The sequence below is a fragment of the Orcinus orca genome, chromosome 2, assembly GCF_937001465.1.
Source record: "Orcinus orca chromosome 2, mOrcOrc1.1, whole genome shotgun sequence".
In the NCBI taxonomy this organism is placed as follows: Eukaryota; Metazoa; Chordata; class Mammalia; order Artiodactyla; family Delphinidae; genus Orcinus; species Orcinus orca.
Genome location: NC_064560.1, coordinates 88535511 through 88547917, shown reverse-complemented (window position 1 = coordinate 88547917; position 12407 = coordinate 88535511).

Genomic DNA, 12407 nt, shown 5'->3' with positions numbered 1-12407 from the left:
TAACTTCCTACAATGTGCAGGGCAGCCCTCAGCACAAAGAATTATCTGTTCCAACATGGCAGTGGCGCCAAGGTTGGGAAACCCGGCTCCAGATGGATGATTGTTGAATGAATGAGGAGCTAGTGAGCGCCCACTTCATGCCCTGTGGATGTACAGATGACTAAGACACAGTCTCTCCCCTCAAGGTTTATACTCCAGTACAAGAGACAGAGGCAGGTGGCTGGATAACACAATGAAATGTGCTTTAATGGAGGGGATGGGAGAATAGAGATAAAAGAATCACCAATCCCACTAAGCAAAGGTGCCATGTGAGCTGGGCTTTGAAAGATGAAGATTGGTCAGGACACAAGGTGGAGATAAAGGGTGAACAGAGGCATTACACGTGCCTGGTGTGTTGGGGACACCACAAGTAACCCAGTGTGACTGGAGTGCAGGGTTCTTGAGGAGGAACACCGGAGACCGGTGCCATGGGAGGGCGCCGATGCCATGGTGAGGTCCCTTGACTCTGTGTTACAGGCACAGGGTTAAGAAAGTTTTTAGGCAGATGGTAACGTGGTCAGAACGATCTCGTTAAAGTAAGAATATATTCGGGCTTTCCTGGTGGCGCAGTGGTTGGGAGTCCGCCTGCCGATGCAGGGGACGCGGGTTCGTGCCCCGGTCCGGGAGGATCCCACATGCCGCGGAGCGGCTGGGCCCGTGAGCCATGGCTGCTGAGCCTGCGCGTCCGGAGCCTGTGCTCCGCAACGGGAGAGGCCACGGCAGTGAGAGGCCCGCGTACCGCAAAACCAAAAAACGAAAAAACAACAACAACAACAAAAAAGAATATATTCATTATCTCTATGGTTAAAAAAATCTTCTCTCACGTAAAGAATTAGTATAACATTAATCTCATTCATAAAGCCACCTGGATGATCTCACAAAAAACACGGTGGAATATTCTGGATCCTTCTAGAGGACACCAGAACCCTCTGTCCCGTCCACCCTCATCAATCCCTCCCTTTGCCCTGCATATGTGTCAGATTTCTTTAAGTGTACAATTCAATAATTCTCAGTAAATTTACAGAGTTGTGTAACCATTACCGTAATCCAGTTTTAGGACATTTCTGTTACCTCAAAGAGTCCCACGTGGGCATTTGTAGTCAATCCCCATTCCCACCCCTGGCCCCAGGCAACCACTAATCTGCTTTATGTTTCTATACGTTTGCTATTTCTAGATACTTCATATAAATGGAATCACACAGTGTGTGGTCTTTTGCCTCTGGTTCCATTCACTCAGCATCATGTTTCCAGGTTCATCACATGGCAGCATGAATCAGCAGTGTGTTCTTTTTTATTGCTGAATGATATTCCAGTTAGACACCTGTTTCAAAGACGACGGTTCTAGAATGTAAGGTGGGTAGGAGGAGGAAGAAATAGAAGCCAGGGGACCAGCTAGGAGACCATGGTGGCTGTTCAGGCTGGAGACAAAGGAGGCCTGAGGTGGTGGAGTGGCAGTGGGCATGGAGAGAGGAAGGGATGGAGGTTACAGGGCCTGAAGACAACCTGCTCACGTGGGGCTGGATGGGGAATGTGAGAAGCCTGGGGGAGGTCTGGATTCCCACGGGGCTAAGGAAGGGGCAAGGGAGCTTGACAGCACCTCTGGGCAGATTCCTACCTGGCTGATGGGGTGGAGTGTTCACAGACTCAGTCAGCCCCGAGGACCCTCCAGCTGGCCTGCTGAGAGGCTGCCTTCTTGGGCCATTGGGATGAAGACATTGAGAACATGTCTGTCACTGTGCTGATGACACAAAGCTGTGAGGACCAGCAAATTTGGGATGACTCAATTCAAACAAATCTTGGCAGGCTCAAATGATGGGCCATGGCAGAATCTGGGCAGCTCTATGGTGGTTAAGACCTAAAACTACCAGTGGACTATGGTTTTCTGGATACATATCTGTCTTCCTGGCATGCTGTGAGCTTTGTAAGAACAAGGACAGTGCCTGGGGGTACAAGGAGGATCACGTGAAAATGACCCCAGTAGCTGGCTATGGGGCTATGGTTTTGGGGCCCTCCTCTTCTCAGCTTCCTAGAAGCTCCTTTGCTCCAGCAAGAGGGTCTGTCCTGCCTGAAACTCCCACAGGTCCCCAGGTCCCCAGGTGAAAGGTGACTGCTTTCCTGGACCACTCCTCTAGTGTCCCTCCATCGGACTAACAAGCCCAGCATGCCTCTCCGTGGGATGCTGAAAAGATGGGGACCTCATGTCTCTTCTTGCTGATCGTTACTTTGTGTGTTTCTCCCGATGAAGTCTGCTCCTTAACCCTTACTGTGTGTTGTGCAAGAATTTATGATACTATTTATCAGAGTTGCAGCTAACAACACAATAGGGGTTTCTTCACCTTTGTACCCATGCGTGCCAACAGAGTGGCTGGCCCATGCTAAGTGTTCGGTAAATAGCTAATGGATGCCTGCCTTAAGAGCAATAGGTTCAGAATTCCAGGTGTTAAGCAAGGATCCTATCACTGTACTCTATTCATTGTGCCCCAATTCCTGGAAACTGGAGATTCTGATAACATTTACTGTAATTTCTAATTTAAAAAGTAGCATATGCTCTCTGAGGCAGATTTGGAAACTATAAGCAATGTTAACTTTTTGACTGATTTCTCTCTCTCGATACAGAAGGATGTTCAGAATATTTATTCATTCATACATATATATAGGATACATACACACACGCCACAGATCTTTACTACATAATTGGTATCCTCTAAGCTTCAACTGAAAAACATCTTTCTGCCATTAAAACTCTTTGGAAACATCCTTTTTAATCAGGGCAGAATATTCCGTCACATGTGGGTTACATGATTTATTTGCCCATTTCCCTCTCGCTGCCCCTTTCGGTTGTTGTTGTGTCTGGGGGCCGGCTTTGGTGATCCCTAAGTCTGCATGTCCCACGTGGGGCTCAGGAGTCCTTCCGCAGGCACGTGATTCTGCTTCCCCCCTTTAGCCCACCTCTCTCAGTACCTGCAAACTCTCCTCTTCTGGTTACCTTGCTCTGGGTTTACGTGCATCCTCACCCCTCCCCCTGCTCCTCAACCCAGGGGCCAGTTCTGCCCCAGTTCCCTGTTTTCCCCCCACCAGCTAGCGTCTAGGCCTCCACAGCCTCACGGTCCTGGAGGCCACATCGGTGGTCGTTCCTGGCTCTCTCCTGCCATCTCCTGCCCACTCGCAACATCTCTGGTACTCTAGCTTAATTCCTACAATGCTGGGCCAATGGGGAAAGGCCAGGTCTAAACCAACATGATAACATTTAATAGGTTTAATTGTAAAGTTCCTTACTTATTTGTTCTCAGCTATCTGCATAATAACACTATGAGGCCTGATTTAATTGCATCTGAAAACAGTCCTAGAGGCTTTACTTGGTAATAAGCCCCATAAGAATCAGTAATGGAATGTGGGTGTCAAAAAAAAAAAAAAAAGAAAGGTAATGCCATTTTCTAGTCACCTTTATAGACTGTTTTTAGGCTCAGGATCACCAGGGGGATGTCTTGGGAAGGCAGATTTCGTTAAAATAAGGAAAAGGTTTTGCAAGAGGAGCTGTCCTCCAGTGAAATGAACTGGCAGTGACTGTTCATGTTCAAGAAAAGATGGGATCCCTTATGCCTCCAAGACTTCATTGCTACCCACACAAACTCATTACGCACTCTTCTTAAGTGACTGTGGAGAGACTGAACACCCACAGCAGCAGTAGGAGGTGTGAGCTCTGGGTTTACACGTGAACCTTCACTGTGCACCTTGCTCCGTGGAGTTACTGAGAGGCCTTCAAAGACTACGTGAGGTGTGTGGTAGCTCCCTGAGGTGGGTCCTGGCCAGGCCCCGAGGCCAGCTTTTCACTGCTGCTGGACCATGGCACAGCGAGGCAGTATCCGGGCTCATGAAGTGGGGGGAGGAAGTGCCCTCCACTCTCCCTGACCACAGGCCCCACCCTGCCTTCCCATCGGCCCCGGGATGCTCTGCTGCTGTCACTGCACTGTCTGCACTCAAATAAGCCAGGGCAGCTCCAACAGACACTTGCCTGTTACTCATTCAACTCAGGTTTCCATCCTCTAGGCCTGTTGGGTAGATGGGTCTGCAGGGGTGGGTCACGAGTGCTTAAGGATCCATTTCCCTTGGGGAGAGGGAGCAAGAGAGGAAAGTCTTAAAGGGCCAACGCAGAGGACACGTGAAAGGATGTGTGTGGCGGACAAGAGCAAGTGCAAAAGCAGGGGAGGCAGAGCGGCTTGGGATGGGGGTTGGAGACGAAGGCAAGTAGCTTAGTCTGGCTGGGGCTGAGGTGCTGCAAAAAAGGGTGGGTGAGATGTGAAGCTGGAGAGGTAGGCGGGGCTCCAAATAAGAACAACCATACTAAGGAACTTGCATTTCAAACTGAAGGCCATGGGGAGCCATCATCAGAGAGCAGTAGGAAAAGCCTGAGAATTCAAGGACTATGCGGTGGGCGGTTCCTTCCAAGAGCAATGACCAGCTGAAAGAAAGACTGAAAAGCTCTGATCCCTAAGTTCCTGATCTCATGGGCTCAGCTGGCCAGCAGTGACTGACCCAGGCTTCATACAGCACTCTACGGAGAGGGTGGTGTTTTGTCCTCACTGAAACGCGTTTGGATTTGTTTAGCACGCCCATCACACTTCCGCCAGCACAACCGTCTGTGGACTCAACTTCTACACAGACTTGGCACCAAAGACCACCTTGCTCCTAAGGAACCCATTTTTCTGCAAAATTAGCAAGTTGGTTGATAGACCTTATTCAAAGTTTTTACCATGTACCAAATCACTCAGGGGCACCTGGCTTTATAGAATGGTATAATCACCTATGGAAAACTCAAGTTACAGCGCCACTGGAGAGACAACACCTTTGAGGTTAGTGTATTGATCTACAGTATATGATATAGTCCTTGAACCAGCAACCAGGACACAGGGCCAGGAACCAAGCAGTGGATGTGGAGCTGCTTGCTTGTCACTTTCAGAACGAATAACTCACAAAATTTCTGCTCCCCATCCCTGTAACTCTGTGCTCTGCCAGTTTACAGATTCTAATCTTGAGGGAAGAATGTCTCAGTCAGGAGACAAAAACAGAGGTTTCAAAGACTTGTCTATTTCACCTCCTCACACTGCTGTGGTGGTGTAACACAGCTACCACGTAATTCAGGAGGAGGAAAGAATAGACGCGCCCTCGAAGACCCCCTGGGACTTCTCTTGACACTGCAGTGATCGGTGGCGAAAACTAGAATCGGTGACACCGAATTGTAGTATTTGCCCATTTCCTTAAAAACTCCTACTGTGGCCAATTCCAAGCTATCAATATGACATTACTACATGATGAACATGCAGTTAGGATAAAATGAACAGTAGCACACCATTATACGGTTTTCCTACCATACATACAAAAGACAGAAATAATCGCAAAAGGATGGATGATAGCAAAATAATTAGAAAGTGATGAGTTTGGGGTATTTATCACATTGTTTTTAATATAATTTATTTAATCGTGAGTTTATATAATTTAATTTTTAATAATGGCTTCTGTTTAACAAGTGGCCCAAAACATTGCTGAAAGTTGATTAACCCACTCTCAGGAGCCAGTACCAGATCGATCTGGCACACCACTGAGAAGTGACTCCCTAGAAACAGTGTCATCAAGGGCTCAGAGCCCTCAGAAATGAAGGTTTTGGTCACCTTTCCTGGTTAAATAATCCAGCTGAGGTTCTGGCTGAAGGCAAAGGGAATCTTAAATGTTGCAGGCGAGGGAAAGTCACAAACACCAATTCTGGCCTTGGGCCTACTTGCAAAAACTAAGACTTGAGCATCTATCCATATTTTCTTCCATTCCATTTATACATTTTTGAGTTTTCCATCATTTTTCTTGTCTTTCCTATCATTACCCCTGACTCTTGGGAGTAGTTAACCGTACAGTTCAGTTTCTTGGTCGGATCACAAAATTGTGACAAAACTAGAAGAGGAAGACATCCTCAGAGACCCTGGACTTGGGCTTGGAACTGGTTACAGTTCTTATGAGACACTGGGTTGACTCCCCTTGAGAAACAGATGAATGCATTTTTTTTTATTATATGAGGGTTAGGATGGAGGAAGTTTTATTTTGTTGTATTTTGTTTTTGAAGCAAAAATGTGGAAAGAAGGAATATTACCGATACGGTAAAATCCCATAACACACCACCTCTTAATGCAAACCTGATATAGCACAAGTGGTGATTGCCTCAGTCCTCTGCCCAGCTCTGTGCTCAAAAAGAGGCAGGGTTAATTTGTTATCTTCTACTTCTGCAGCAGGCGTGAAAAATATGGAAGGAGGATGAAGCTAAGCAGGAGAAGAGCAGGCAACCCTGTACAGTAAAGTAGAGAGATGGACAGTGTACTCCTGCATCACTGGTTTTCTCCCCAGGTCAGGACAATGAGATGAGAACCAGCTAAGTAGGAGAGCTTCAGAATCACTGTAACTGTTCTGGAATCCCTGCCTGCTGCAGAATCCAGAATCATTCTCTTGATACTTAAGCTGGAGCTGACAGCTGCCCCAAACGGCACCATATGGCAGCTGGGACTTGGCCCTAATTGAATCAAGCACTGGGACTCTCAGAACTGCCATCCAGCTAGTTCTGCTCTCTCACCCAGTTATTTAGTTTATTTCACGTTCACACATTCCACATTTTACAAGAGTTGAATTTGGGGGGAATTTACTCATAACTTTGCAACAGTGTTTTACAGTATTGGACACCAGAGGGAAGTTAGTGGATATCTGTATTTTGTTGGTTTGACTTTTGGCTTCCCAGAATTTGAAACCATTTCTATAATTGGGAAACTCCCCCTGCATGCGTCTTAGTATGACGTGGTGCTGATGATGCCCCAAACTCACTTACTCAGCCTCCGTCACAATTAGCACAATTAGGGGCAGCTAGGATGCAAACCTGCCTGGGATCTGGCTCTGAGGAATAGTAACAGTGGCTTCTCCACTGAACCAATTCTGCAACATGGTTTGGCCGCATAGCTTTCAAATTCTGTCTTTCCATCTTTCCAGTGATTCCATGAGCTTCCTAATACTTTTTTCAATAAATTACCTTTCTTCTTAAACCAGACAACTGTTCTTGTAACTAAAACCCTTGGTTGACATAATATAAATAATTTCTAAGGGGAAGTAGCAGAGTCTCATTCTAACTTTTGGACTAATGACACAGGAAGTAGGGCCACTCGCTAACAGAGTTCTGTCCACGTGGTGGGTTGAAATGAAATGATGAGCCATTTTGAGCAATTCTGGAATCCTTTTTGAATGAGTCTGCTTCCAGCATCAACTTGCTACTTCTTTGGTGAGCTCTTTGAATTCTCTGCCTTTAATCTCTCCTTTCATATGGCTTGTCTCCTAGCCACCATTGTAGAGGCTGGAGGGGAGCTCTTATAACCAACGTGGCTTGATTCTCCCCTGTATTTTTTCCTCTCTGTTAATATACATAAGCAAGGACTGACTCCTTAACACCAGTGGTGAGGGGTTTGTAGACATGCATGCAAGCACACATACAACACAACCAAACTTAGTGTCAGAAAAAACAACTCTGAAGTTCATAGTTCAGAGAAAGCAGTAAGAACATAATTGGTCCAAGTGCCAAGACAAACCAACAATCATCCTAGAAGTAGAATTTCATAAAACTTTTGTGCCAAGAAGTACTTTTGTAATAATCAAAGCATCTCTCTTTCAATTCAGGTCTAGATACTAAGGTTAAGTTACTTATCTGCAGTCACAGCCAATAATCAAGGGCATACTCGGGAGCCAGAGCGAAATTTTGCTTACATCTGTAGATTTCACAAAACTTCATAAATTCTCATCATTAAATACATCCCGGGAGGGCCCACATATAATATCTAATGTGATTATATATATACACATACAGAGCATCCAGTAAGAAGAAAAGACTTTCTATAGAAAGGCAAGTCCCAACTTCCAGCTGAGCCCACTAATTTCTAAAAGACACCCATTTAAAGCTAAGTTCTCCCCTCAAGACATTAACCTCTTCTCCTACACAGTGCATTTTAGAAGGATCTCAGCAGACTTCGCACTTTGGAAATTCTACTGTGCTCATTTTTCCATCATGCGCCCTGGCTTTTCCTGCTGACCATCACAGCCAAGGCGTAAACTGGGCAGACCAAGCTCTAGAATACACCCCCATCCAAATGCAGAAGAGAAAGGATATGGGCCGCTGCTCAATGTTTTCATTGTAACACAAAAGAACAGAAAAACTCTTTGATTCACTCAGGTTCTAAAGGTGCTGTCCTCTAGATTAAAGAAGGTGTAGCTCAAGGGAAAACACAGAAAACCCTAACAGATCGATGTTTTTCTTTGGACTTTAGGAAGCTCATAAGCCGACTTTGCAGTCCAGGTTTAGTTATGATATGAGGACATTACCCCCACCTTTTGCTTAACCCTCAATTTCCTAATGTAACTACTTTTACTTTGCCACATATATTTCTTATTTTTCTGAGGAACAAGGTGAATTTATTTTTTACCATTTTAAAATTTTAAATAATTATAGAGTCACTGAAAATTTTAAAGATATTAGAGAGCTCTTGATTTTCATTTACCTAGCTTCCTCCAATGGTTACACTTCACATAAATATAGTAAAGCATCAAAACCAGGAATTTGATATCAGTGCAATATGTGTGTAAAATTCTAGGTCATGTTCACGTGTTCATCGCATTCGTGTAACTCTGTAACCTTCACTGCAGTCAAGATACAGAAGCATTCCATCACCAAAGATCTCCTTTGCCTATCCCTTTAAAGCCACGCTCACTCCCCTCCCTCCACTAGCCCTAACCCCTGGCGACCGCTAATGTGTTCTCCATCGCTATAATTTTGTCATTTTGAAAATGTTATATAATCCACTATGCCCAACGCCTGGCAACCACTGATTTGTTCCCATTGCTATAGTTTTGTCATTTTGGAAATGTTATATAAATGGGTTATGTAGTAAGCAAAGGCGAATATATTTTTGAAGTACAGTTATTTGTTCACTCATCTCTTTTTCTCTAGGTTATTTTAATTTTCTATTTTATTCATACATTCACTTATTCAAGTGGAAGACTCTGGGCTGGGGCAGCCACCGCTGGAGAGAGTTTTTTGAGCACCCCTACTGTCCAGTAGCTTATAAATGGTTTAGGAGATAAAGACCAATAAAACTGATTCTGAACTTCTGGCTTCCAGAACTGTGAGAGGATAAATACCTGTTGTTTTAAGCCACTGCTTATGGTAACTTGTTACAGCAGCCCTAGGAAACTAATATACTCCCCAACACTAGGGCAGTGCCTTTCTGGCAAGTACTCAAGAAATGTTTGATGAACTTCTCTGAGTTCAGAATAAAAGGAAAAGCTCTTCCAAAAGGTAATTCCTGGAAGGCTTCATGGAAGTAGGATTTGAGTTATTCCCTGAAGAACTGGGTGAATTATAATGGGAAGAAATGGAGTGAGAGATCATTTTAAGAGGTGGGAATAAGATGGGCAAAGCAAGGAGGCAGGCAAGCTTAGGACCATGAGGGCAATGACATCGGCCCAGTATGGCTGGGATAGAAGAACGCCCTTATAGGGAAAGGTGGGGAAGCACTGCAGTACAAATGCCCCGGTTCCCTCATTTATCAGTCTATGCGTGGGTTTTCATTGGCTTTCCTCCAATACAACCAATCTTACCAATGTGGGGAACTTTTACAGATTATCCTTCTAAGACCTGCGCATAAGAAGTGGTATTCTGTGGTGTGCTGTCAAAAGCCAAGTGGGTTCTCTTGGATCCCCTGCCAGAAAGCTATCTGGAGCCTAGTAGGATAGAAAGAACATTTTCCCTCCCCTGGGAAATGGCTCCATGGATTACTGACCAACTGTTTACCATTGTCTTAGTTCCCATTCTGTAATAGTTCTAGCTCACAAAGTCCACTCATCAGCTTAGTATAGATGTGGTAACTCACAGAGCAAACTGATGGGCTTGCCATCTGTCTCCAAGGACCCTAACACTCACTTCACTCACAGCATTCCAAAAGCAAATACAGTCGGCTCTGCTGGATCCAGTATTCTGCTGAGGCTCTGTTAATGAGCACATCAGCGCATCTGGCGCATAATGATAATTAGTACTTGTGATGCTGCTGGTGATCCTGAGATACAATCAGGTCTTAACAGGCCCTATGCATTCTCAAAGGCCAGCCAAATTACTTCAATACACTTGCTTCTTTACCCAAACGCTGTATTAACCAGAGCATTCCACTCCCTGCCCACATTAAAGAACAGAGTTTTCCATAATGGCAATTCCTAATTAATAGGTTCCCCTAAATCCCTGCCTATCTATCCAATATTATCTTTTATTTTTTCAAGAGTAATTGCAGGAAGATTTGGAACTTGAGAGAATATACAGACTTTTGAAGTGGAGCTAAGAGATAGGTAGGCCAATGGAACATAACGAAGATTAAAAAAATAGACCCAAATAGGAATTTAATACATTTTTGAGTGGAAAAAAATATTATTGCATTGAAGAAAAAAAGATAATTGAATTAATTAGACAAACTGGATAGAAATATGGATAATACTTAAAGTGAATCTGTACCTCATGTGATAGCATTAAAAAAGTTCCAAATGGATTATGTAATATAAACAATATAATTAAAGAACTAGATAAAATATAGATCCATATGTTCAGAAAGAATGTTTAAGGTATGATATATCAATGCCAGAAACCACAAAAGATTGACAAATTTGAATACAAAATTTAAACTGGTGAATGAGAGAAAAAAACAAAGTTAAAGGGAAAAATAAAATGAGAAGGAAAAAAATTGCAACCTATTTGGCAAAGAATTAACATCCTTTTGTAGGTGATTCTTAAATTTAATTGTAATTTAAATGTAATCTTAAATTAAAGGATTAAAAGAAATTCTTGCCCGCAAAGTCCAATTCAATCAACCACTCTTAACCTCAGGCTCTTAAAACAAGGGTAGGAAGCCTATTTATTGGATTCCCTGGACAGAGAAGGAAGTAGCCACCAAATTCTGTACTGTTACTGCTTTACAGGATAGTCTTCCTTGGAATGGACACATACAAGAGTACTGAAAAAGACACAACCAAGCATTAACTATGGTTATATCTAGGTTTGGAGGGGGTTGGAGGGGTGAATTATTTTTTTCTTTTTTCTGTCTGTATTTTCTAAAAGTTTTCAAATTGAATATACTTTGCTTTGGAAATAAGGGGAAATTTTTTTTTTAATCAGCCCTGGTTCTTAATCGCAAGCAATAAAACCCAATTCTGGCTGTTTTAAGTAAATAGGGGATTTACTTAAAACTGGATTAAAATTTTTTTTAAATAATAATAAAACAATGCACTGGGTAGCTCAATGAATTATAGAGAAGGTGGAAAACCAGGCTCAGGCCTGAGCGGACAGAAAAGTCTTCCAAATCACACTCCAAAGTCCGTCTGAGGAGAAAACAGCAGTTGTCCCATCAAGCATTAGATGCTAATCTTTGGGCCACTTCTATCTCTGCACCAGGAACTTGATCTTGGAGCAAACCCAACTGTCCCTGCAACCAGAAAGACAGACCAGTGCCACCTCTGCCTCTCACTGTCACTTAGTCCCCTAGTCAAAGTCAAGGGCACAGTTGGCAAAATGACCTGCCCTGGGTCATGTGCCTGCATCCCAGGACACCAGGGAAAAGCAAACACTTGACATTTTCAGCCTCTGTAGTGGGCGGGTGTCTCTTCATCTCATGAAGACTCATAAGGCAGAGAATCCCCTAGACATAGAAAAGTGGTTCATGTGCCGGTGGTCAAGAGAACAGTAATTGGCTACTACATAATACCTTTTAGAGATTTTCATCAAAAATATAGAGGGAGGTAGGAATCTGAAAAGCAGAAGTACTTTAAAGGGAATTGCGATGGGGTGAGCATAACTCAGGCAGCCGTGATGCCTCCACATGTGGCAAATTATCTTCCTCTTCCTTAAAATAGGACTTTACCCCTTAATTTTATTATTATCTCTAAGATTATCTGCTAATGAATACATTATTGGAGGTTAAACATACCTTTTCACAGTAAAAATTCACTTACAGTAGTTAACATGTTATTAGTAATTTACAAATGAATTCATTTGGTCATACTGCTTTTTTAATCCCTGCCTCAGAAAGCTCCGCCATTTCCTATCTTGGAATAGAGGTGAGGGAGATTAAGGAAAATAGGAGTCTATGGTAGGCCTGTATAAGGGGGTGCAAAAATGGAGGATTTAGGGTGAGTGCATAGGAGGCCTGAAGGGACACAGGTAATGAATGCACAAAGAGAGCAGAAAGGAAGGCAAAAAATACCAGAGACAGACATCTACTTTAGAAATTTGTTTGAAATATCTGTTAACCAAGACTAAG